This window comes from Lynx rufus, unplaced genomic scaffold (genome assembly GCF_022079265.1).
Source record: "Lynx rufus isolate CCGP_SWC_20201006 ecotype Redwood Valley unplaced genomic scaffold, mLynRuf1.p SCAF_5, whole genome shotgun sequence".
NCBI lineage: Eukaryota > Metazoa > Chordata > Mammalia > Carnivora > Felidae > Lynx > Lynx rufus.
Genome location: NW_025814867.1, coordinates 89,259,995 through 89,287,623, shown reverse-complemented (window position 1 = coordinate 89,287,623; position 27,629 = coordinate 89,259,995). Strand labels below are relative to the sequence as shown.

Genomic DNA, 27,629 nt, shown 5'->3' with positions numbered 1-27,629 from the left:
GGTTGTGTTGTAATTTAGTTTTTGGACATTAATTGTGTATTTCCTATGTGCCAGGAACTGTCCTAGGTGCTTATCTCGAACTTCACAATAGTACTACCCCTGTTTTACAGATGAGAAAACTGAGGCTCTGAGAAGTTAGGTGACTTGCCCAAGTCATTCAACATATATAATGGATTCTAACCTAGGTTTTCTTATTCTAAACCTCGTGTTCTTTCCACTCCTTCATCTGGGAACTGTGATGAGAATACCCTAGGTGCCTGAAGGAAGAATCAGATGTTAGACCATTCAGTGACATCTTGGGGTCTCCTCTGGCTATGAAAGTACATTTGGCTATGACCTTAGGCCTCTTCTTGCTTTGAAGCAGAGTCACCTCTGTCCCGTTTGATGTCCAAGCTAACATCTGCTTATTGCCATGTGGACCTCTGGAGACCTTTATCTTCTAGTCCTCAGCTCCATGACGAATTGGGGAAGTGACAGATGGAAGAAGATCATATTGCAGACATTGAGGCTTCATTCTGACCTGCAACCAGCTCAGAAGGAAAGGAGGGGTACTGGCCAGTGTGTGGACAAGTTGAGCTGCTACCCTGAGTTGGGGGTCCACACTGGGAATTTCTTTTATGAAAAAGAAAAAAACAGTGGTGTTTTTTCTTTAGGCATGTGGTGGGGAAAGAAACAGCAAATTATTTGATTATCTTTATAAATAAAATATTTATTAAACATTAGGTCTTGGAAAGGCAGAATTGGTGTGATTGGAAAGGTGCTAGAAAAGTACTGTCTGCCCACAGCCTCTCTTACCCTGGCAATGCTTGGCACTCAGAACAGTTCATTCATTCTTTTGGGCTAATAAACCTCAGCTAATCCTTTAATGAGTGCAAAAATAATGCACCCTGCTGTTAATTTAAGATTCCTTGGCTCCGGAAGAAGTAGAGGAACATTAGGCTGTGTGTGTGGGGGTGTGTGGAGTAGGGTGGGTGGTGTCTAGAGTGAATGGAATGAGTCGGATGTGGTGGGAGTGTTCTGGGATGGCTTCCTGGAGGAGAGAAATACTTAACATGGTGTGGTGGTAGAGAACTGTTCTTTCAGGAGCCATGGAAGTTACCGAACATCAGTTTTTAGTTTCTCAGATAATGGAATTAGTTCTAATAGTACAAGGTACAAAGCTGTTATTAACTTCTAAGCTTTTATAATTGCTTTTTGGAAGCCCTTTCTGCTTTGGCATAGTAAATCTTTTGCACAGTGCCAGGGATTTAAAATTTTTAGAAATGACATTTAATTAATATAAAAGGTACAATCTCTTTGGATTTCAAGCTGCCTTGGGATTTTACTCATTCTGCCCCCACCAGGGCCTTACTGCCTCCTCTCAGGTGTCATCCAGGAAGCCTCCCTGAGGGTGGCATGGAGGGAGGCAGAGAAGAGCACCTTCCCTGAGAGCGACTGCTGTACTTTCTGGACTAAAGAAACATTCCGTGGGGTTGTGGGAGACACTTCCATCTGTGCCAGGAGCCAGATTTCAGGGAGGCCGAGTGGTGAGCTCTCAGCTGGGGTCAGGACAGAGGGACCACAGATGGCAGACGGCTCTGGCTGCCACCTGACGGGGGCTGTTCTTGGGGCTAAGGGGGTATGAGTGGCATTGACTGCTCCCTGTGAAGGACACAGGGGAAGCTTTTCTTCAGATCTAGGGAAGTTTTAGCAACAGAGTGGGGATTATGCTGTCTCTGTGGGAGACTTACTTGAGACTGTGAAGACATGTATAAATATGAACAGTTTAAAGCTGTAGCACACACATACATACACAGAAAGTCTCTGCCTCTGACGTGGGTTCTGGATATTCCTGAGTTCTGTACATCTGTATATGGGAGTAATAGAAACATTCACTTAGGCCACATGTAGACAAGTTAGGCAGTGAGGCCTAAATAGTCACTGAGCTCTAATAAAAGTAAACAAATTTCATTTCTCATATTTTTTATAACTATGTCTTATTTGAGCATTTACTATATACCAGGTTTGTCCTAAATACTAGAAATGTATCTTTTCACATGTCATGACAGCACTGGGAGGTGGCTAAAATTCTTTATAGTTTATAAAACACCTCCATCATCTCATTTGATTCTCCCAACAGTATGTATTTGCCCATTATATGGGTAGGAAAGGGGCAGAAGTGGTGCCATTGGAATTGGAACTCAGAGCTCTTTACTGCAATTCCAGCCTCCTTTTTAGCATACTGCAGTGCCCGGGGCTTTTCTTTGCCCCCTACCTTGTTCTACAAAGAGTTTCTTGGGATTCTGTGTCTGAGAGAGGTATCTGAGCAGGGTGAGCTTCCAGGTTGTGGTTTGAGGTTGAGAGCAAGGTAAGGGGGAGGACGGAATAGAGACTGACTGGCAGGGCCCTGGGGGATGTGTCGGGGGGGATGTGTCAGTGCAAGCATGGCTCAGGCACCCCCTTCAGAGGGGAACCTTCCACTTTGGGGAAGAACAGGCTATTCTCAAAGTCTCCTTATCTGTGGGGGGACTGATGATACAAAGACTCACTGATGAATGGGCAGAAGTTTTCAGACCCAAGAAGATATTAAAATAAATATTTAATTGGAACAAATTATGCTGTGAATCATTAAGACAAACATAAATCTCATGAATAAGGTTTCTCTTATTTCTCTGAATCTCAATGAAATATTTATTGAGGAAAATGAAGTGAGCTCACTGCTTTGCATGACTAAATGTCATTGCTGACTTTCAAGAGCAGCTTACTCAGGATCCATTGGGATCATGAGGATGGGGAAGGAGGCAGTAATATGTAAAGGCTGACCTAACATGAGCAGGGGTCAGACTGCTCAGATCTGGAAAGACTGAAGCAAAGTCTAACATTGTGTCTGGGATAGAAAAGGGAATTCAATTTTGATTGGTCACTTGGTTATTTAATGTTGGTTTTGAAGGTCCCGGGATACTTTGTAATTTGGCAAATGGGAAGGATCGGCTTTAGGGTAAATGCTTTGAAGTTTGAGATGTTAAATCCTGAGACATCCTATGACTATGTCTGGAACTTAGAACTCTTTGATTTGGTGGGAAAAAAACCTCTCTGATTTGGATTAATGCCCTTGTGGGTGATACACAGATGTCCTAATCTGTGGCTGGCTGGCGTGGCGTGCTCTGCCAATGCTAAATCATGTAGTCATTGGCAGTATAGGTGGTAGGACCAATGGCCGCCTGTGGGGATTGAGAGGGCATCATCACCTCACCTGATCTCACCTAGGCTAGTAAAGGATATTGGTTCATCTCCCCACAGAGATCAACTCCAGCCCCTGACCTTGCTTAGCTGTCGCATCCCTAAGGGTGGTCACAGCAGAGCTGGCTATTCTAGGAGGTGGATTTCAAGAGACGGAGCCAAAAGATAGCAATTATGGGTACCTGGGGCAACGAGGATACCCAAGGGCTCTGGTCTCATGGGACTGGTTTTGGCTGCAACTGTCCCCCTGACAGGGTGGGTGGCCCTAACTCCTGGATTCATGATCTTTTGCCAGGCAGATCTTGTGTGGGTCACATGATGGATGTTTCCATGGGTGGTCGTGCTGTCCAAAGTCAAGGCTTGCTGCTCCAGTTTCATTCTGGTTTTCTTCTTGGAACGCACAAGTGGCTTATGTCAGCCCTCCTGGATGAAAGATGACTTTATTCCTTCCTCACAAACAGTGCTCTAGTCTTGGAGAAGGCTCAGCCAGAATGTTAGAGGATTGTAGGTGACTTAGGACTGACTATATTGTTTTACTTGGCCTTAGGCTTCCCATTTTCTAAATCTAGGATATGATTAACAGGATTGGCATGGAAGGGGAACCCCCACTGCTAGCAGAACTACTGAATTCAAGTAAGTATGTACTGAGAATGAGCCATGTCCCAGCACTGGGTTGAATGCGCTCGAAGATAGAAATGTTAACAGAGAGATTCTTGTCTTTGAAGAAACTTAGCAGCTAGATGAGAAAATTATACACACACACGTACATACACATCTGTTTAATTATATATATGTATATTTATATATAAATATATACACTCATTTATATGTAATTTTTATATTAATTATACATATAACTTATGTATTTATATATAAGTATATAGATGTTTATATATATCACATAGTTAGGTAAGTATTCATTCAGTGTTTATTTACTCAGCAGCTTCTTTTAGCAGACCATGAAGAAATCAGAAATGCTTAAGCTCAAGGTACTTAAGAAGACAGGTTCATAATTATAAAGTAAAGAGTAATACGAGTTTCAGGAAAATGTTCATTGTGAAGGGCTGTATTTAATGCAGAGGTATAAGTGTTTATTAGTAGATGAGAGGATGGAGCCACCAGACAGAGATTTTGACTGTTTAGATTGTTCTACCCCCAGGGGCACCTGGGTGGTTCAGTTGGTTGAGCATCTGACTTCGGCTCAGGTTGTGATGTCGTGGTTTGTGAGTTTAAGCCCTGCATCGGGATCTGTGCTGACAGCTCAGAGCTCTGAGCCTGGAGCCTGCTTCAAATTCTGTGTCTCCCTCTCTCTCTGGCCCTCTCCCACTCACTCTCTGTCTCTTTCTATCTCAAAAATAAATAAACATTAAAAAAATTAAAAAAAAATTTTAGATTGTTGTACCCCCAGGAGCTAGTATCTGGTACATAGAATGCTTAAATAAATAAATATTGAACGAATGAATGAATTTTGCTAGGCTGGAGTGATCGGAGAAAGTCTTGTGGAAGAAGTCCAGCTTGAGCGAGCCATTTAAAACGTGACAGAATTTGGGTAGTACTGGGGAGGGCATTTTAGATTTTTCAGGGGAAATCATTGCCACCACCACTGCACTCTGATACTGATTTCTCTTTCATGTTTATAAAGTATTGTACAAATCACTTATGAGCACTCAGCCATTTCTTACCTTCTTTATCAGACTGTTAGAGAAGGGTTGACTCTGGGGCCCATGAACCTGATTGTATGATAAAGTGTAAAGAATAGTGATTTATTTTTACTTGAAACATTTTTACAGTTTGGCGATGCCTTCGAAGCCCTGTTGAATGAGGCTATGGATTGGAATTCTCCAGAAGGCCATTAGTTATTGAGTTGTGTTTGTTGTAAAACAAAGGAGATGTTTATAGGTGTCAGCTGTTGAAGGTGCAGAGCGAGTTGGTATCACCGTAAGTGCTCCCAGTCACAGGCAGACCTGGTAGCAGACATGCAGGGAAAAAGACCGGACACTGTCAGCTCACTGCTGCGGGGAAGATGGGCCATTAGTGGCTTTAGATGTCACATAGCAGCCTTCTCTCTTTGGTCTCCCAGCTGTTTTCTGTTGGGCGATCAGAGATTTTAGTTATGACTCTAAAAACAAGTGCCCATGAGCGATTATGGGCCGTTAAGCTTGCCAAATGGTGAGGTGAGTGGTGCCAGGGAGTTTGGTTGCAGTGGTTGTAGTGGACGTTCTGCAGGTGGTGGTGCTAAGGAGAAGGAGGGAAAATTCCTGGTGTCATGGGGACGACTTACCTCCTGGGAAGTGGGACTGGATGTCTCAGTGTGGCCTATGCTGCTGGAGGAGGCTTGCCACCACTTTGTTACTGCTATTGTGTCCTTGAGCAGGCTCTGAGGGGTGGATCCACTATCCTGTCTCATGTCTGGGAATACATGCAGCCAGGCTGTAGGATCCTTCTCAGTGGGCATACACGGTAAAGCTGGGGAGAGGATCTCTAGTTAGCACTCTAGGGACATGGAAGGCATTCAGTGGCAGTTAAGCCGAATCTGTGCTGAGCCTGCAGAGGGGGCACAACCCTATTTCAGATGCTGGAGTATAAGAAACAAAGTCTTTGCACCACCATCAACAGAAACAGCTACTTTACAATTTATAAAAAGTTTTCACATGTGTTATCTGATTTGAAATCCACAACAGCCTTCTGAGATAGGTGGGACAATGATTATTATCCTTGTCCGGATGAGGTAACTGAAACTCAAGCAAGTGAAGAAATTTTGCCTAAGGTTGCCCAGCTAGCAAGAAGAAGCCACGCCTTGAATTCAGTGCCTCTTGCTTTGTTCTGTTATTTCATGTTGTCAGTTCCTAGTCATGAGAATAGACAAATATGCATGGCATGACTCAAAGATGCTAATATTGTGAAGAGGGAGGCACAAGGTTAGAGCCAGTGTGGTGAGTAAGCATGGATTCCAGGAGCAGGTGACCTTGAGCTGTGATGCGAAGGAGAAGAAGCCATGATTATGATGGCAGAGGGTTGTATGCTGTCTTCCTGGCAATGCTGATAGGCATCAGCTTTCAGGCCCACTCTTCATTATTCCTGGGCATGCAAGGGAGGCTGGGGGGAGTTGAGGGCACTGAGTGTCTGAATAATTGAAATCAGAGGGAACACAAACATCTCTTTTTAACTTACAACATAATCCTCTTTTCCTAGAAATGCTTTCAACATACTGCTCACAAATAGAAAAATGCCTTGGAATGGATTTCTTCCACACCTTGTCCTTGATTCCCCTGTGAGCAGAGAAATACTTAGGAGGGGAAAGAGATGTCAAGAATCTGGATGACCTGCAGTTAGGCTATCAGCCCCTCTGTTTGATTAGGACCAGGCTGTGCTGATCAAGTATTTATACTTGAAGCAATGGTGGCTCTGTGAGTTAGTGGCCCCATCTTGGTTTGGGCCCTGACTATGTAGCATAGGTATGGAGAAAAAGGAGATAACCCACCAGCTTGTACCAAGAAACATCACATCTCATCTGTCAGTGCTCCCTGTTGACTCTGGCACACCCTTTAGCAACATCTCTTCTGCCTTCATGGCTTGCTTTCATGTTCACTATAGAAACATTGAATAAAAGAGGGAGTTTGTGGCTGAGAGTTAAGAGAAACTGCCTTACTTTTGCCGGGCCTCAAATGATTATGTTCTCTCCTTTTAAATAAATCATAAGTGAAAATTTCTCCACTTGAAAAGACAGACATCAGAAGGATTTTTCAGCAAGGTGCCCTTATTTTTTATTCAAAATTATGTTTAAAAATAATCCAGTATTACTCAAACTTTTTTCAGCCCCTGTTTATGAGTCTTTTCTCACTCAACCATTGGACTGTTTCAAATATCTGAGCAAATGCTTGAGAGCCCTTTCCACTTCCCACCACTGTTCCATCTTAGGAGAAGTAGACAATGGAGGTTTGTCTGTGGTCTCATGACAACAACTGGCCACTCTTCTCCTTTGTGGTGATTTACCTCCCTGGTTTTAACTGAAGATAGTGGACAGGAATGACATCCAGTCACAACTTCCCCTTTCTAATTTGAGGGCACCAAAGCCAGATTCTCCTAAGAGACATAACACAAAGTTAAATGCTTGCAAGAATTTCTCATGATGTAACACAGAATGTAAAGGATATTCCCTCGCTATAACTTTGGGAAAGTTTCTCATGGAAATGGAATGGCCCAGGCCCTGCTGTACCATGCTCTCCAAGTGACAGTTTCATCAAGTCCATATGTTCACAGATGAAGGAAGTGTTGTCACATGGCAAATGGCCAAGAACGCCCCTGACCCACTTCCACAGGATTGTCCAAGAGCGCCTGGCACATTTCACCCCTCAATTATTCCCATCGATTGTGAACAGATGGGCACAATACTCTTTAAGTCATAGTAAAGTGACTTGTATTTGGCCATTATCCAAGCAGAATGAAAGAAGGTGCTGTTGTCTATCTGGCTCAGCTACAATATAGGATTCATAAAATAATGACCCCTGGTTCGATAATGACAAAGTCCAAGGCTGCCAGGATGGGTGCTTTTATGGCAGCAGCTCAGAGACCATCATTCACAAGTTTCAAATTGGTTACAGATTTGTGGGATAGACTTGCCTTGTTGTTGGCTTCCTTTAATTTCAAACTCTATGGCCTCTCCACATTGCATCAACTTGTTAAATATCTGGTAAGATTTTCACATTGCAGTTTGATCTAGTTTAGGATTATTTGCCAATATAGGAAGGTCTCAATTTACTCTAAACAGATGGTTCTGAGAATAATATGCATGGATCCTAAAGCATTCCTGACACAATTATTCTGGGTGATTTTTCGTATCCTCTTCCCCTTAGTGAGGTTTTTGGGTCTTACACTCCAATATTCATTGTAGTAATTAGACTAACTTGCCGTTCTGTGTCACCTCCTTCCTAATTTCATCTTCCAGGAAGTCTGCTTTGCTTGACTCTATTTACTTGGGATCATAAGTTCTAGACTAATAGAATCTTAGTTATTGATGAGATCTTAGAGTCCATTGAGTCTAACTTCCACTTGAAGCAGAAATTACCTTTGGACAATCTCGGACTGATGATGATCCGTATCTTCTGTGACAAGGTGCTCATGACTCCACAAGATGACTCATTTTATTATTGGACAGATCTAATTGTTAGTAAATTATTTTATGTAATTGAAATCTGACTTTGTCTAATTTAGGCATGTTGATCTTAGTTCAGCCCTCTAGAGTAATACAGAGCTATGTAATTTCATTTTTACTTGAAGTCATTCAGGTAATTGAGGACAGCAGTTATTATTACCACACAGTCTATTTGACGATGCTTTATAGTTTTTGATTCATCCTTGTGTCCTTAATTTTGTTTTCTTTCTCTTATTCTTCACTTATTATTCTTATTCTACATTATTTTGTGTCCCTAAAGAATTTATGCCTTTGGGTGAGGATGTGGAGAAAGGGGAACACTCGTGCACTATTGGTGGGAATGCAAACTGGTGCAGCTACTCTGGAAAACAGTATGGTGGTTCCTCAAAAAGTTAAAAATAGAACTACCCTATGGTCCAGAATTGCATTACTAGGTATTTACCGAAAGGATACAAAAATACTAGTTCAAAGGGACACATGCACCCTGATATTTATAGCAGCATTATCTACAATAGCCAAACTATGGAAACAGTCCAAGTATCTACTGACTGATAAATAGATAAAGAAGATGTGGTATATATACACAATAGAATATTACTCACTCATCAAAAGGATGAAATCTTGCCATTTGCAATGACATGGATGGAGCTAGAGAGTATTATGCTAAGTGAAATAAGTCAGAGAAAGACAAATACCATATGATTTCCCTAATATGTGGAATTTAAGAAACAAAATAAACAAGCAAAGGGGAAGAAAAAGAGAGAGAGGCAACCCAAGAAACAGACTGCTAACTATAGAGAATAAACTGATGGTTACCAGAGAGGAGGTGGGTAGGAGGATGGGTTAAATAGGTGATGGGGATTAACAAGTGCACTTGTTGTGATGAGCGCTGGGTGTTGTATGGAAGTGTTGAGTCACTATATTGTACCCCTGAAACTAATATTACACTGTATGTTAACTAACTGGAATTTAAATAAAAACTTAAAAAAAGAATTTATGCCTTTGATGTATACAGTGTTTTAAATTACTCAATTCTTTTCATCATTCATCTATTCCGTCCATTAATATTTAAGTATTTTTCTGTATGTGAAGGTCTATGGTAAGTGCTAGGAAGACAGCAATGACTAAGGCCAACTCCATGCCATCAAGAAGTGCTTATTGATGTGTCTCATTCTGACTTTTGTCAAGGTTTTCATTATACCTATAGTCAAAATGATCAGTGGAATAAAATCAATTAATGAAAAGAGAAAACCACAAGACTGGAATGTTGACACATACATGCTTTCAACTAATGTTACATTTGTTTAACTGATGACTACTCTTTGCCCCTCTTTCCACTAGTTACTTTATGTTTTTTTTTTTAAATTTTTTAAAAAAATGTTTATTTATTTTTGAAGGAGACAGAAACAGAGCATGAGCGGGAGAAGAGCAGAGAGAGAGGGAGGCACAGAATCCAAAGCAGGCTCCAGGCTCTGAGCTGTCAGCACAGAGCCTGATGCCTGGCTCAAACTCACAAACTGTGAGATCATGACCTGAGCCAAAGTTGGAGCTTAACTGACTAGAGCCACCCAGGTGCCCCTACTTTTTGTATGTTAAAAGATGTTTGTCTTGGGGGTGCCTGGGTGGCTCAGTCTGTTAAGCGTCTGACTCTTGATTTCAGCTCAAGTCGTGATCTCATAGATGGTGAGTTTGAGCCCTGCATCAGGCTCTGTGCTGACAGTGTGGAGCCTGCTTGGGATTCTCTGTCTCCCTTTCTCTCTGCCCCTCCCCTGCTCTCTCTCTCTCTCTCTCTCTCTCTCTCTCTCTTTCTCTCTCTCTCTCCCTCTCCCTCTCCCTCTCTCTCTCCCTGTTAAAATAAAGACATAAACATTTAAGAAAATAGATTTTTTAAAAAAGATATTTGTGTCTGAAAAAGATGTGTTTCTTACAAAGGTTATTTAGTTATCAGACACTATTGAGGACAGAAGCCTGTGGTGAAATGAACTTTTGGGCTGAGAATGGAAGTCTCAGCCCAATCCTGTTTTTCTGATTGGCCATTTAAAAGTGGTAGTTTTACTTTTGCTCCATCCAGAAGAAAGGTATTCCTTATGAGTTGACAATATAAGGAAAAATAAATGAAAATTTAAACCAAGTGATAAGATGTCATTGGTCCCTCAGGAGTGAATAAGTCTATAGATTCCTGACCAATATTGATTTGGGTCCCCAAAAGATACCTGGATAAACAGCTTGACAGAGGGGAACATTATGATCCAAGAACCCTGGTATTGTGCCCCTACTCAGATGCTGTCTCTGCCTTCTTCAACTGGCCCTGAAGGGTTCTGGGGTCCAGAGTCACCTCATGGGCCTGACCCTCCTGTGCCTGTTCCTTGTCCCTTACCCTACTCCCCAATGCTAGCTGCCCTGTCAACATGGTTACACCTCTACACAGCAACAGAATCAGCTTTCCAATCCAGAAAAGCCATGAAGGTGTTCTTGGTCACTTGCACTTGACATCTAGAGAGCCAAGCCAGAAACTATGAATTGAGAAATTGAGGGCTGTAGAATGCTGATGAGCAAAATTGTGCACAGCCTTATCTGTCTGCTTATGTGAGAGTGTTTCTAAGAAAGTCCCTAAAGTCTCTGTCACTCAGACAGCTTTTGTTTGAGTGAGAGAGTCAAGCCATACTCAGGAGCAATAGCTGAATCATGTCCCAGCATCATAGTGGTGTGGAAAGCCACTTAGATAGGCTGGCCCTGTTTATAGACTCTAAAGGTCCCGTGTTTCTTCCTGCTCATGTCCTTTGTTCTGTTAGAGGTCAAAACACTCTCCATCACTGTTCCACTGTTCTGCCTGAAGTCTTACCTGCTCTAAGGACCAGCTGAAAACTCATCCACTCTGCCTGCACATGCCAGTCCATAGCTACTCCTTCTTAGATTTAGTGATCACCACAGATACGTTCTTTAAGTTTGGCATATTCTGTACTGTTAGGGAATATGTCTTGTCTTGGCCACTATACCTGGTGGTAAAGTGTGGCATGGGTAGCATGCTCTGCTTCAATCATTTGGGTAATGGCATCAAGAGAAAGTAGCTGGAGAAGCAGCAGAAGGAAAGCTGGAGTAGCTTTCCTTCTCAGAAAGTGGTGGTGGGCTGAGGTCAGGGAAGGAAGGGATAAGGTATAACTTGACCTAGTCCCAAGAGAAAAGTAGACATTGCAGTCATCACCTTCAATCACCCATTTACTCTATTGCCATGGCCCTATGGGCAGGACTATTTCCCTCTTCATTTTTGTTCCCTTAAGACTTGCTTTCCCCTGCAGGGCCAAGGCCATTACTGATGTTTGTTTTAACCTCATTTATCTGTGAAAGAGATTGGCTGCATAAAGTGAGAGGAAGAAGGCAGGTGACACCATTCCATGTGATTTACTCTAGAGCCCTGCCCCATCAAAGGAAGCCTTGTTGGTTTTTTTTGTGACTTCCAGAATGTCTAGCTCAGTGACATAAAATATGTGCTTTGTAAGTATGTGTTGATTGTTTGAATAACATTTGCCAAGCTACATAAAACGAATGAAATGAATAATAACTCATTTATTTATGGGGCAACTTTCACCATTCAGAAGATAGAAATAGCCTTATAGCAGCAAAGAAGCCCATGCACATTGAGACCAGAACTTATCGACTTATGACTGTGTAAATTAAAGTTCCTGATTGAGCCATCTTCAATATTTCTTAGAAAAGAAACTAAAGGGAGGTGCTATGACTTGCTGGTATGTTAGTGATGTCTACCCAGGAAGGAGGAGACAGTGAAATTCCTAGATATTTAATATGGGGGCAGACATCTCTCTGTACATCTCAGTATGGTCTGGCAAGGGTTAGGTGGTTTACTCTGTTCAAGAAGTAAAATTGTTTGAATATTCAAAAAAACTGCTTGAAGAATAAAGTCAGGAAATCTACCTGGGATACCTGGTTTCCCAGTGAGACTTTAAAGAAAAGTCTTTACCGATAATACCAAGTGTTGGTGAGGATGTGGAGCTCCTGGAACTCTCTTTGCTGGTAGAGTGTATATTGGTGCAATAACTGGGAAAAAATTTAGGTGGTATCTATTATGTATCTCCCCATGACCCTACAATTCTGTGCCTGGATATGCTCAACAGGTGTGAGGGTTTCTCTTTATTATAATATGTACAAGAATATTCATTATCAGCTTTATTCATAACAGCCCCAAACTGTAAACAACCATAATGTTTCTATATGCAGTAGAATGGCTAAATACATTGTTGTGTATTGATGCAACAGAATGTTATACAGCAACCAGAAAGAGCACTCTATTGGCATACTAACAGCATGAAGGAATCTTACAAACAGAATGTTGAGCAAACAAGCCAGATATAAAAGTATACATACTCTACTCATTTATATTAAGTTTATGAACAAGCAAACCTGTTGTGTGGGGTAGAGGTCAGATAAAGATTAGTCTTGATTGGAAGGGGGAGTGAGGGAACATTTGGGTAGTTGTAAATGTTGTAAATTATTGTCTGGATGGTGGTGACATCAGTGCATACATATGCAAAGATTTACCCAGCTCTTAAGATTTGTACACTTTGCTGTGTTCAAGTTACACTTTAATAAAAGAAAAAGAAAAGGGAGAAAGAAAAAGGAGCTGTTACTAAAGTATGACACTGAGTAGTTTGCCCCAGACCTCTGTATCTTTATTTATTGGCAGGTTATCAGTGTCCTTATGGCTCTTGCCTCTGAAGCTTCTGGTGAAGTTTAGCTTCTTACTCCTGTTCTCAACTTGCTCTGGAAAGAGTTCAGGTCTGGGAGTCAGGAGGCTTCTGCTATAGTCTCTCTACCCCTCCTGCCAGCTGTTTACTTATGGGTAGGATCACCAGGGAAGTCTATGAAAGAGGCATCTCAATGCCTCCTTCACCTATAACCCACAGAGTTTGGTGAAATCATGTTAGGTACAACATGTTAAAGAGTTTTAGGAAAAATCAAACATCAAAAGCGTCACCCAAATACCAAGATGATTATTATACTTGAACTTGATGAAGTTGATAGCAGCTACTGATTTTAATCATATGAAATGCTGCCATTAAAGACCATGTTGTGACTTCAGACAATTGGGCAGTGATTTATGAATCATTTTGGTACTCAGCCCAAGGCAGTCAGTTGCACATGAGGGTGACTTGTGTGTAGGGAAATGCGGTGATTACAGAAGCAGCTATTGCCACGAGGCCTGGGGGTCCTCCAGGCGACACACTGGTCAGCATCAGGGGTTCAGGATGATGTTCTTTTCAAAGTGAAGGCTTTGGACCAATGTAGCTAGGTGAACAGTGCTCTACTCAGACAATCCAGTCTAGTTCTGGCTATTCTACCAAATGGCTGTGTGACAGAGGCAGTCCCTTCACTTCCCTGGGCCTTAGTTTTCTTATATATAAAATGGGGCACTAGATGTCTTAGGTTCTAGAGCTTTAACTTCCTGTGTGTCTTCCTCATACAGCTAACTCTCAGTTATTTCTGTACATGTATTATGTGGTCAACTTTAAATCCTGAACTGACTTTCTCTTTTCATGTGGCTGTTTTCTGTCTATCCTAGTCTTTGTGTTCAGGAAAGGCAGATTCATTTTTGGACAAATAGATCTTTCATAACTCAGCTGTGAACAATCATGTTGTCTCCTACCAATTATTCTGGATTATTGATTATCCATCATTTTGATCACCCAGTATCTTTCTACCATTAGTGCAGGTGACTAAGTGCTGCTGAATGACACCACTCTGTCCCTGTCCCTCCTGCTTCCCTCTGCTCCATTGGATTCCTAGCCTGGCATGCCTTGATGAGCAAAGCTGAGCATTGGTAATGTTCTGGGTTTGGCCACGTTTTCCTAAGGATCGTGAGGGCAGCTCCGTCAGTGCTTCCAGGGCCTGGGGTCTGGCACCTGAGCCAGTGACAGTACTGGTGTGAGGAAGATGAAGCCAGGGAGGAGAGACCTGCCAGCGCTGGGGAGGTGAGCACTGAGGTGTAGCACGACATGCTTGTGGGCTTCTTGCCCAGCCTGAGCTTTTTAAGGCTGAATGAAAATGCAGAGCCAAGGAGAAAATCTCTCATTCTCCCCAGGCCAGGCTGGGCAGAGGTCTTATTCTGCACGTGGCAGGACCTAGGGAAGGAAGAGGAGGGGTGATGGGGCCAGGAGAGGGTGACTTGGCAGTGTCTGGGAAGGAATCAGGCCCTAGTATTATTGCTCAGGGAACTGGAGAAAAGCTGCGTGGCACCTTTATTTTTCCTGTTCCTTCATGACCGTTTCTGCAGGGATTTTTCTTCCTGTCTCTCATGTTCCAGATTCTTCTGTGGGGGTTCTGTGGGTCAGGGGCAGGAAACTAGGCCAGGCCTTGGCCTCTGAAGACACTGTTTTTTCCCTGGCAGCACCCCCCTCTTTGGAGAATAGTCCTGATTCCTGCTCTTGGGGTGTCTAAGCCCTTTTCTCTGAAGTTTTGTGCCTTCTTTTCTCTGTGTTGCCTCCACCACTCCCTCATTTGGTGTGAGAGTTTGCTTTCTGTAGCCCCTCCTAGATGATGGCATACTGACACTTCCCTGCCCACTCCCAGCTGAAGTGGTACTCACTTCAAAGCAGGCCCCCAGTGGGGACTAAGGCCACTGATTCCACCTATGACCAAATCCTTTGGGTTCTGCATTCTGGAACTGTTTTGCGATGTGGTGGTGCAGATTTCTTTTTTTCTAAATTATCCATAACAGTGACAAAACCTTGTTTTTGAATGTTAATTTGATTTTTGGAAACAGCCCAGCTTCATTTGGGGAAATCTAGAGGAATAGGAAACCAAATCTGGGCAAGCTGAGTGACAGTGGTTTTAGTATTAAAAAAAAAAAAAAAAAAAAAAAGCAAGGTTTGCCTATGAAGTAATGATGCAATTTACTTATTGTTTATTTAAAAATGACAGTGAAGGTTACTCTCAAGAAGAGACCAAAAAATGTTTTCAGCATCTACTGGGATAAGCATAGAGCCCAGGGGGGGCAACTACAAGGAAGTCCCCATTTTTCTATTCAGTTTGGGTCGGGGGTTGCTTATGGGTCTGCAGCATCATACAAGGCCAGGGCACTCTCTGTGACTGCAGACACACTCCTGTGCCTTGTGGGGAGGGAGGAGTGGACTAATTTGGGGCTACTGCCAAGTCCCCTATAAATCCGAATTCAGATGTTGCTGGGGAGGGAGACTGAATGAGAGGATCTGTGTCAGAGAGGACCGCCTGATGTGGACAAAGCTCACCCCAAGCCAGTGGACCTGCATAGAACCACAGGCAAAAAAAGCTTGAGAGAAGTGGGAATAGGTCAATGTGTTCCTTATGTAATTCAAGTGGCCTTTGTCAAGCTGTCTTAAAGAGCTGTTCTTTGAAAGAGTTGGGACTGTTAGAGCCGGGGTCTGGGCTATGACCAGACAGTCTGGTTCCCAGTGACTCAGGCTGTTTTTCAAAACAGTGACCGAAGACATGGGGGAAGTTGAGATGGCTGCTGGAGAGAACTCTCGCCCAAAGCTGTGAACAACCAGGTTTTTCTTTCGTGGGTGGGGTCCTCGATGGTGAACTGATGTCGGGGACATTCTAAATACATCTATTCAGTTGCTGAGCTCAGAGTCGGCAAGGGGTCTATTCTGGGGTAGGGGGTAGAGCTGATGCAGATGGATCATCTACTGTGTACCAGGCATTTATATACATTATCTCAGGTAAGCTGGACATTATGATCCCCAATTACAGATGAGGAAACAGAGCTACATATAGTGAAGCCACTTCCTATGATCTCCTCACTGCCTTCTCCCTTCTCATTGCACTCTTGTTCAATCTAAGTGTTCTGCATGTTGCATTATGATTATTTTTCCACTCACAGCGATTCTAATGGAATTGGTTTAGGGTGGGGCCAGGATTTGGTATTATTTTAAAAGCTATCTAGGTGATTTTCATGTGCAGCCAGGGATGAGAACTGCTGGTCTAGATCATAGATTTTTCATTTTTATGTATCCCCAGGATCTAGATCAAATTTGAGTGTGTTTCAGAATGAGTTGGAGAGTTTGTTAAAACACAAGTTGCTGGCCCCATTCTCAGAGTTTCTGATTCAGCAGGTCTGAGGTTGACCCAAGAATGTGCGTTTCTAACAAGTTTCCAGGCATTGCTGCTGCTGCTGCTGATAGTGGTGGTCTAAGGACTAATTCTGTAAGAGCCCCTGATCCCTTGGAACAAGTGTATGCACTCAGTGGATGCTGATTGAATTGGGTACACACCAAGTTGTCCAAGGATTTGAACCCTGGCTTGATTGGTAGCAAAGCCTGCCCTCTTACTATGATTCTAGGCCTACCGTCAGGGAACCTGGAAGGACAAATGAGGTGGCCCTGGTGTCTGCTTTACCTCTGAGAGTAGGGTAGAATGCAGCAGTCTTTAGAGTCTCCTCACAGGGAGAGACAGTACCAGTTTCTTGCCAGAAAGCCTAGTGGTTGTTGCATGTTCAGAAATTCTGAGTGGAGGTTCGAGGCAACTAAGAGGTCCTAAAGTCCTAAGCCAGGACACAGATTGCTGATGCAAGGTGTGACCTGACAAAAGATGGTCACGGATGTGCACATCCCAGAGTGTTTGTTATACAGGGCTTGTGGAATCTGCTTTAACAAATTCCACCTTGTTTGTGCTCCACAGGAAATTCAGAAGATGGTTTAGTGATGTCAGAGGTTGAGGAGTGGAGTCCTGAGCCATCCTGAGTAGGGGAAAGGTTTGTTGGGGTAGAGCAGCTGTGACAGTCTGGGTAACTGGAACTGGAAAGGATGTTTCAGGCCAGAGTAGGAATATGGTGTTTAGAAGAGGGGGAGGAGAGGTATGTCGGCAAATGCAGCAGAAGATGTGGGGAGTTCCCTTCTCCTTCTGGAGGGATGTCTTGGACACCTGGAGACTTACGTTACCAGGTTTTGTTGAACAATGAATGATTTTTAAAAATCCACCCTAAAACAAATCTTCATTTAGTGCTTGCTAGGTGCACAACATTGTTCTAAATGCTGTGTGGGGCCTCCAAAAAATAAATAATAAAATGCGGAGTATGATATGTCACATAATTGGTGCAGATGGGTCTTCAAGAATTGGGGGAGGAGTCCTTTGGGCTGTGCGCCTGTGGAAGGCTTTGGGAAGGCTGAGTCCACTGGTCCTGCAGGCTGAGTGAGTGTGAGATGGGCAGTGATAATAGACAGAGTGACGTTGGGGTGTGGCTCCTAACGTATGAATAGCTTAGGCTAGGTATAATGGAGATTTGTGGGGAGTGATGGTGAGGATGTGGATGGCAAGGGGAAATGAATGTAAGATCCTTGTTCTGGATTGTTGTTCTATCCCGCCCTCAAAGCATGAGAACTGGGACGCTTGGGGACCCTCCTGGGGCCCCCTAACTTTGACAGTAGGGCTGCTGGTACTGACTACTTCTTAGAAGAGTTTCTCCAAGGAGTCCTCACACACAAAATTTCATCTTTTTGGTTTTCCAGAAATTTTGGAGTTGGAGGGAGGACAGGAAAGCTCCCCTCTACTACTTTTTACAGTTGGGAGGACTGGGATTTAGGGAAGGGAATGGGCAAAAATATGATGCTCTGGGTGTGGGTTGGATGCAGGGGATGGATGAGATGGACATGTGAATGGAATGCTGTTAGCTTAGGGCAGGGGTGAAGGGCACAGTCTTCCTGGAATAGCACTGGGACGTGGACGCTTGATTCTAGCATTATTTCTTATGCAATTTGTATTTTAGTGGGTCTGGGAAGAACTATGGAAAATAAGAGAGGTCAGAATGGCGGTGATGTGGGGACCATGGGGCCGGCCATGGCTACAAACCTGAGCCAGAGCGGGCTGGTGATGCAGGAGGCCTACATGTGAGTGGTCACCAAGAAGTTCCCGACTGACTGGGTGTCTTTACCTATGAGGGTAACAGCAATGACATCCATGTGGCTGGCACTGGTGAGGGGGGCCTGGAGGAGATGGTGGAGGAGCTCAACAGCGGGAAGGTGATATATGCCTTCTGCAGGGTGAAGGACCCCAACTCTGGCTTGCCCAAATTTGTCCTCATCAACTGAACAGGCGAGGGTGTGAATGATGTGCAGGAGCATGCGCCAACCATGTCAGCACTGTGGCCAGCTTTCTGAAGGGGGCCCATGTGACAGTCAATGTGAGGGCCAAGGAGGACATGGAGCCTGAGTGCATAATACACAAGATAGCCAGAGCCTCAGGTGCCAACTGCACCTTCCATGGGGAGAGTTGCCATTTCCAGGACATGGGCTCCCAGGCCCCTGTGGGCTCTGTGTACCAGAAGATCAATGCCATGTCTGATATCTGAGCCAGCAAAGACAGCTTCTGGGCCAAAGCAGAGGAGGAAGAGGAGGAGGAAGAGGAGGAGAAGGAGGAAGAGGAGGAGGAGGAGGAGGAGGAGACAACTCACAGGCTGGAGAAGTGGCGGGAAGAGGAGAAGTGGCAGCCACTGGAGCAGGAGCACCAGGAGCAGGAGCTGTGTGAGGCCTCCCTCCAGGAGCAGTGCTATCGGGAGGAACAAGGCGGTGAGGCTGGACCCCAGGGGAAATGTGAGCAGCAGGAAGTAGTTTCAGGGAATAGAGAGGAACAGGAGCCTGTGTGTAAGCAGGCAGCACATGCATGGAGGATTTTCAAGCAGAAGGAAAAGGCCATGTCCACCACGTCTGTCTCTAGCCCCCAGCCAGGTGAACTGAGGAGTCCCTTTCTGCAGAAGCAGCTCACCCAACCAGAGACCCACCTCAGCAAAGGGCTGACCCAAGCCTCATCAAGGCCCAGGGTAGGTCTCCATTAGGAGTCAGTACCTAGCACTCTGCTGTGTCTGGTACAGACAGAAGACGCCCCAATGCTGCAGCACTAACATGGTGGCTCTGAGCATGTGGACCATGGGGCTGAATGGAAAAAGGCTCTGTGCTCAGACCCTATATGACTACCAGGCAGCCAAGGACACTGAGATCTCCTTCAACCCTGAGAACCTCATCATGGGCATTGAGGTGGTCATTGAGCGCTGGTAGCATGGCTTTGGGCCAGATAGCCACTTTGCATATTTCCTGCCTACTCTGGAGCTCATTGGGTGAGGACCCTCCACTGCTGGCTGCACCAAGGCCATCCTTCCTTTCTCCGCCCAGATGTGCTTCACTTATTGCTGGGAGAGGTGGTGTTCATGGTGTGAGAGCCATAGACACTTCTCCAGGAATGGAGGAGTCTTGTCTTCCCAAAGAAGATAAGCCCTTGGGCTTTCTCAGTCTCAGTGGCTCAGCCTCTGTCTTTCTAAATGCAGCATTACCCTGCTGATTCCCAAACATTCTCTGGTAGCTCCCAGGGCCTGATCAGCCTGGCCTTTGACCCCAGCAGAAGACATTGAACCAAGCCCTGCCCATGACCAGCCCTTCAGTGACCTCTGCCTGAGGAGAATGGCACTGCCAAGCCTGGGCAGGGGCATTTGCCTTTTCTTTCTTTTCCTCTGGACTCTAAAGGGTGTTGGCTATGGCTGTTAGTGACCCTGGGAACCGTGAACTTAGTAGAGTTTATGCCTGAAGTCAGAGTTGGTCGTGAAAGTTTGGGCAACAGTAGATCATCTTTCTGGATCCTGCTTTGTGCTCCCGGTCCTCTCTCCCATTGCCTGGGCTGTGGTCTGTGAGCAGTGGGGACAAGGGTGACCAAGCCTCCATCTGTGTATATGAAAGAAGCTATGAAAGCATCAGCAAACATGTATCTTTTTGTGTGGCGAACCCTCTTCTAATGGCCCTAGTGTGTGCTCTCAACTGATTCTGGCTCAGGAAAAGTAACCAGAGTGCTTATGCCTGCTGTCTCGCCTATTTCTCTCCCAGCCCACCTGTGTCTGCTTTCGGAGTAAGAATTGCCCTACACAGGCCCAGAGGTAATTTGCCCTGTTGTGACCTGAATGCCCATGTGTGGAAATAAACTCTTTTCCTGGGTGTCTGTGATGTGTTTGTGTGCACACACGTACCCTGAAACCTTGGGCCAACCACTAGCCATTTGAAAGAGGCATAAACATTAAGATGTAGGGGGAAAAAAGAAGGAAAAAGAAGAGAGGGGAGGTCAGAGCAGCCCCAGGCAGAGCATACGTTTCCAACATCTCTTAGTGGCCCCAGCAGGCTGGCATCTCGAGGTTCGCAGGGCCTGTCCTGGTACTGTGGTTTCAGGAGTGCCCTCCCCCAACCAAAGTTCATGCTGCTTCCACCCTTCCAGCCTTCCCTGGGCCTCCATGCCCACCTCTGGGCCCAGTGAGAGCTAAACATTTAATCAGAACTGCAACATCCTCTCTCCCTGCTGGATTGTCCATTAGACAGTGACTTAGCTGGTCTGGAGGAACCCCCTTGTGCCACTCCCCCTGCTAAAACCAGTCATGGCTCCCCTAACTTTGAAGTCTGCCAGATCTGACTAAAGGAGGAGGGGGAGGTGTTTGTGCTCTACTCCACCAGGGGTATCACCCGTGAGTATTTATACCAGAGAGGAGTGTTCTGTTGCCTTGGCAACTTTCTTGCATGGGCTCTAGTGCTCAGAATATCTGACAAATCTCAGTGTTTCACACTCAATGGGCAGAGATGGAGGAGCAGATGAAAGGGTGAATCTCAATGATCAGGGCCAGGGCCAAAGATATAAAGGGTGGCTAAGATAGCATATGTCAGAAACTGCTGAGGTCACAGAGGTATCCTCCAGTTCCTCCCTGTCTGCCATCTCTCCTTCCACCTTTTCCCCTGTAGTTACATCTCTCCCTTCGGTGATGCCCCTGGGGCCTCTTAGTTCTATGTATCATTCAGTCACTGGCATGAACAGGGGGTGCCCTCATGAGCAGAGTGTCCTGCTGGGTGCTGAAAGGGAAGTGGTAGGTACAGAGGGAGGAAGAATCAAGGTCCAATGTGTGGCTTTTCACCATTGCTTTGGTCCTTAGCTCCCACTTGGTGGGGGAGAGCATGGCATTGTTGCCATGGCATTTCTGCTGGAAGGAAAGGGAAGACAGTGGGGTGATGAGGCCCAAAGTTTAGGAGTGTGGTGTTCTCTGATGTTGTTCTCTGATGTTTGTGTCATGGTACATATAATCAGATGTGGGATGGCAGAAATAGTTCATTGCAGAGATAGTTGGTGCATCTCGGGCAAGGCCAGGGTCAGGGAGGATGCTAGAGGGCCTGCAGTAGGAGGGTCTGGGGAAGCTGGCTCTGACGAGGAGAGTCCCTGTGTATCAGAGAAGCTCTCTCCTCTCAGATTCCATCCACGGGACCTTTTCCTGTGATTATGCAGTCCTCTATAAAAACGCCTCCTTAGATATAGGAGACCAGAATACTGAGGAGGCAAAGGGCCATGAGGTTGATAGCACCCTTTTAGGTTGTTCTTTGGAGAAAATATGCTGAATAGGTGTTTGTGTGTCTAAGTCCAGGTGTCAATGTTGAATAAGTGGAGCTTCCTCAGAAATACAACCAAGAGCTGTACCTTCTGTGGCTTCCTATGATGGGATCCTTCTGACCCATAATTTGGCCAGCATTTGAAATGCACAATTGTCTCTATTACATCTGTAATTTATTATGTACCAGCCATATGCTAGGCTCTGTATGGTAGAGACTCTTTGGAGTGACTCTTTCCTGCTTTGCTGAGAACTGCTGGGCTATGGCTCCTCTGACTTGTTAGGAACAAGGGAGTGAGTGCAGAGAGGAGCAAGGCAGAGCCTGGGTCTCAGTGAGAAGGAAAGTGAGAGTGGTCACACCAAGGTGCCTGGGATCCCCTCACACAGGGGTTTCAAGGAAGGTGTGGGCATTGGCTTTTAATCTGCTGAGGAGGTAGGTAGGTAGAACCCTGGGGTTTGAATGTTAGGACATCAGGGGTCATCTTTGAAGGAACAGTTTCAGGAGAGTAGTGGGGGCAAGGAAAGCATAGCTGAGAATTTTTGCATTATCTGGGAGTGCTTCCTGGCTCCAACCTCATTCTCTCCGGGTGTCCCGTGATCCCTTTTATTTTGGTTCTGTGGGCAGTGGAGATGGCTTTTCTGTGGTGCTTTGCTGCCTTTCTGCTACTGGGAAGTGCAGGGAGGTACTGTCTTGCTGACTCTCATTTTATACCCTCAGGGTCCCACATTGTCACCTGGTACTTCCAGCCAGCAGGTTATCTCTTTTATGACCCCTCTCGTTCAGTGATCAAGGTAGATCCTGGTGAAGCTGTGAGCTTGCTCTTTTAGGTCCCTTTGCCCTCTGGTTTCTAGCTCACTTCAGTCTCCCCAAATAGGATCAGTGATCCAGCTCCAAAATGACCCCTTCCTCCTCTCCAAAGCATCAGAATTCTTGCTCTCTCAGGCAGCTAATAAATTAATGTACGTTTTGCAACTTATGATTGACTGGTAATAGCTCAATGGGCTTTCCTCATGGGAGAATTTGATATTTAAAAGAAGAATGTTAAACTGAGGAAGTAGATCTCTAATGGTAGAATTTCAATTGCCATTGACAATCAGGTGGAGTTGATATTTTGGGAACCCTGAGCTGTATTTACAGAAAAGCAGTTATATCCGCCCCCCCTCTGCTTTAAGTCTGTCAGATTTTATCATGAGGATGGAATTTAGTTCATGGTTCCCCAAACCCAGCTCCAGGGGAAACATGCAACATTTGGCAGGTGGAAGAGGAAATTGACATTTTTTGTGCTATCTCAGAGCGTATAACTAACTGGGTCTTCTGAGTAGTATTAATGGAAAAACTATATCATTGACAACTGGATGGGAATGAAAAGGCCTGCTCTCAGGTGGAGCTGAAGGGAACTAACATTTAACTCATGCCATCTGTATGCCCTACATTGTGCCAGGTACCTGACACTAAGACACTTGTCTTATTTACTTTTCAGACAGGGTGGACAGCCAGCCCATGTACACTTAGGTGGAGCAACTGTCATTTGTCCCCACATTGTTCTGACTCCAGAGTCTTATCCCGTGTCTGTATACCAAAATGCTGGACAAGGTTCCCTGTGATCTTCTGTTCCTGGCAAGGCTGTGGTCCCTCACTAGAGCACAGAAAGAAGTCCTTCTTGGGGAGGGAAGTGTACTAGATTCTTCTGGGCTTGACCCTGTTTGAGGGCCTCTCTTGCTCTATTGATGGGAATAATTAAATGTTGGCTCAGGGATTCTGTTTCCATTCTCTTCTCTTATCAGGACATACAGTTCCTAACTCACTGAGCAGCTGACTTGCCTTCCCTGGGGGCTTAGGGAGCAGCCGAGGGCTGTCTCACCCTGGGTGAATGGTGACCCCTCATGCCCTCCCCCCAGCTTCAGGTTTCCTTTTCCTGAGTTTGTGATTCATCATTTTTTCACTTGAATATCTTAGAGGAACCTTAGGCAGAATGTCTAATGTGAAACTGATCAACCTGATCATCACCCTTTCCCCCAATTTTATTTTTTGCTAGGCTTCTCTAGTTCTGAATATGGGACTCTGATTCTCTTGGTTTGAAGTTAGATTACTTTTGATTCCCCCTTCTCCTGTTCCCCAGTCACAAGGACTTTCATGTTCATCCTTGAAATAATTGGGAGACTAGTCCTTGCTTGCCATCCTCAGCACCATCCCCTAGTTGGGACCCTTCTCATCCCATGCCTATCAGTCCCCTTCTCTGGCTCTCTGAGCACTGCTGCTTTCCTTTTCTTAAACTCCCCTGCCCAAGCACAGCCAGTGGTTTCTCATAGCCTTCTGGTCAAGGATTGGACCCTTCATTCCCTTAGCCTGGCTCCTATTGTCTCACACAACCCAACTGGTCTATAGTGTTTCCCACCAGCTCTTCTAAGTGAAATGGTCTTCCACAAAGCATGTTTCCTGCTTTTTCTCCTATGGATGAGATTTTTCCTGCCCCACATGCCCTCACTGTCTCCTTTCCACCCCCCCTCCCCAATCCTCCCCCTGAATCCTTTAAGGCCTGCCTCTAGTCCCCTTCCTACACAGAATCTCCTGTGCCCACCAAAATCAGAAGCAACACTTCCCGCATTTAAACTGTGCTATGATTTATTTTTGTATGCCTTCTTTGACAATTTTTGTAACATTTCACTAATTGTTAATTTTCACATTTTATCACCCTGGTTGCAAATTAATTCAGGGCAAGGACTGTTTAATATACCATTTTCTTTTCCATAGCATTTAGCGCAATGCAGGGTGTTGGCCAGGGACTGCCAAGTTCTCATTCTTTCTATTCACTGCACCCTCCTCACACTCACAGCTCTGTTCTTATCCCCAGGAACCTTCCCTTATTAACCCTAGCAATTTTTCAGCCTATCAGTGTCTTTGCCCCTGTTACTTCCTGCAGTCCTTCTTATACCCAATTCTGATCCAAGTCTTACTGTCTTAGAGAAGCAGTGTGATCCCGTGCAAAGTGCACAGACCATGGAGCCAGGTGGGCCTGGGTTTGAATCTTGCATCTACTATTTACCAGCTGTGTGGTTATGAGTAAGTTACTTAACCTCCTTGAGGCTAGGCTTCTTCAACTCTGAAAATGGGGGAACTATTTTTTTTTTTTTTTTTTTTTTTTTTTTGAGAGAGAGCTCTTGTGGGAGGGTAGAGGGCTAGGGAGAGAGAGAGGATCTTAAGCAACCTCAGGCAGTGCTGAGCCCAACTCAGGGCTTGATCTCACGACCTTGAAATCATGGCCTAAGTTGAAATTAAGGGTGGGACACTTAAGGGACTGAGCCACCCATGTGCCCCGGGGAAACTATCCTTTATCCTCAGGTAGAGGTACACAATAGACCTTCCAAAAAGATTAGACTCCTTCCCCCACTACATCCTCAATTTCTCCCTCTTCCATATGGTGTTTCCTGAGTATTCCATTTGATACTCAATTCTGCTATCTCTGCAGTCCTGTAGCATTTATAGTGTCAGGGACTCAGGTGTATAAAAACTGCTCATTTCAGAGATCCAGAAACTGAGGCCCAGAGAGCCTTGCCACAGGTTGTGCTGAGCCCATGTGTGGCCACGCCAGGTCTAGCTCTCAGGCCTGAGTCCCCCTAGTTGTCTGTCAGCACCATGCTATCTGTCGTCTGCACGCTCTGACCCACCAGCATGAGCCCTTCCTCAGCACCACAGTGTCCTGCACTTTGCAGAAGGAACATGGAGGAGGTACTTAATAAATACTTGTTGATGCTGTGTTTATGCATGTATGTCTTACTCCCCTGATGAACTGTATGTTTCCCCAGGCCAGAAGCACGCCCAGCTTTATGCTGTTCTTTGTCCCTTTTTGGTATTCAGTACAGACCTGGATTTAATAATGGTAGGTTAATTTCAGGCCCAAGAACGAGGATTTTTGCAGCTGAGCAGGAGGCCTTCTCTCTGTGGTTCCTGGGGCTGTCCCCACAATATTCTGGTTACCTCTGGTGAGCATGATTCTGTGCAGTGTCCAGTTGTTACCTGCTCCAGGGAGGAAGCCTGTGTGTGCAGAGGTGGTGCACAACGAGCCTCCCATTCGGTACTCCTGGGCCTCCTCCTCCCCCACTTCTCCTCCCCCCACCCACTCCCTGCACCATGCTGCTGCTCTGCCTGCTCTGGCTAAGAATATATCATCCTGGTTGCATAGCAACGAGTTTGGTTTCCTTTACTTCTTCTCCTCCTCCCACAAAACTGCCTGAGCTCTAAATTTAAGGTAGTGCATCGCGAGATGTCACTACCCCACAAATGCCTCTGAAACCCAGCATTGTTCCTCCTATACTACTAGCTTTATGAGGACAGAAAAATGACTCCTTTGTTTGCTATCCCCAACAGCTAGTATGGTTCTTGGCATATAGTAGGTGTTCAGTAAATATCTGCTGGGTGATGAGTGAATGAATTGTTTTCTCAGAATCCCTAAAGTTGAGAGGTGCTTCTGGGACTGGGAAAGGTTATCACTGACTCTGGAATGGTCTGACCACTTTTGGCTGGACACCTATCTCCTTTTTTTTTTTTTTTTTTTTCCCTCCAGTCAACTAAGAAGGTGGTGGAGGGCAAGAAGGCATGTATTTCTTCATATTTTACTGGCATGTGGATGGCAAGTATGTTTTCCTCTTTCTTTTCTGGAAGCTGGTGGTTCAGTCAATCCACAGGATTTAAGGAGCCCAGTGGGAGGTACCAGTGTAATGGGGCTTCCTGCCTTGGAAAGCTCATAGTCTAAAGGGCTGGGGATAGATCACTCTTATTTTCAGGGGTAAGTTTTTAAGTCACAAAGTACTAGGTTTGAATCCCAGCTCTGCTAACTACAAGTTGTGTGGCCCTGGGTGGGTCCTTTCACTTAGCTCATGGATTGTAAGATTTATATGAGAAAAACCATGAATAGAGTCTAATAGAGTGTCAGGAAACAGGGGTGCCCATAGTAGTGCAAATTTTCTTTCCCATTTTTAGTGAGAAGACAGAAACATACCAGAAAATGCTTGTCAGTGCTAGTGACGGGATGCCATCAATATGGAGACCCTGTAGAGAAAGTGGGACCCAGGAGGTATCTGCTTTTGGGGGCCAGAGGGAATGCTCTCCCTGGACCTAATGCATTTCCTTTTTTATTTTTCCTGGTTTAAAAGTTAAGTGTCGGATTTCACAACTGACTTCCCAGTTGCCCTGTATTCATTTCCTTCCAAACATCCCCACAAAACAACATCGCAAAATGACCTAGTGTAAGCCTCAAGGGGGAGTGGGAGGTTCAGGGTCCAGAGGCAGGATGAAAGTTCAGGGGCTTCTCTGGGGTCATGGAAATAAGCTAGAGAAGAGGAGGCTGGGAAGAGGCTGCTGTTCAGCTAAAAATAGTGTCAGCAGTGGCAGCTGCTTAGGGAGCAACCAGAGGTCAGAAGCTGTGGCAGCCCCAGGCACACATTCCTGGCGAAGAACTTGGTATGGCTAGCTGTTCCCTGCCCCTTGAGATGGGATGGTGGGCAGTGCCTAATCACGTGTGTCACCTGTGCCTGCCCACAGTGAGCAGCCAGCATCTCATCTTCCCTTCCAGACCACACCACATGTGCACACCACATTGCTTCCTCCTCTTCCTGGTCACTTCACATGCTGCCCCCCTACCTTGCCTTTCTATAGCAGTACAACAGCAACATCCATTTACTAGACCTTTACAAACCAGTCATTTTGTACTAAGTGTTCTCAGGCCTCTGTACTCTGGAAGTCTGTTGTCTGAGATAGCATCCTGGACCCATGGACTGCCAGAAAAACAATTGAAGAACAACCATTAAACAAACACAAAATAGATGAGATAACATGTTCCCATCCTGTATGAGTTGAGACCAGTGGTATTCGTG

The 27,629-nt window shown here is 45.1% G+C and overlaps 1 protein-coding gene and 1 pseudogene across 6 annotated transcripts in view; both read left to right on the top strand.

Moving 5' to 3' along the window:
- The window catches only part of KALRN (kalirin RhoGEF kinase), a 670,515-nt gene that overhangs the window by 83,572 nt on the left and 559,314 nt on the right, over positions 1-27,629 (top strand). The window lies entirely within an intron of this gene.
- On the top strand, positions 18,197-22,586 carry LOC124526500 (drebrin-like protein; annotated as a pseudogene).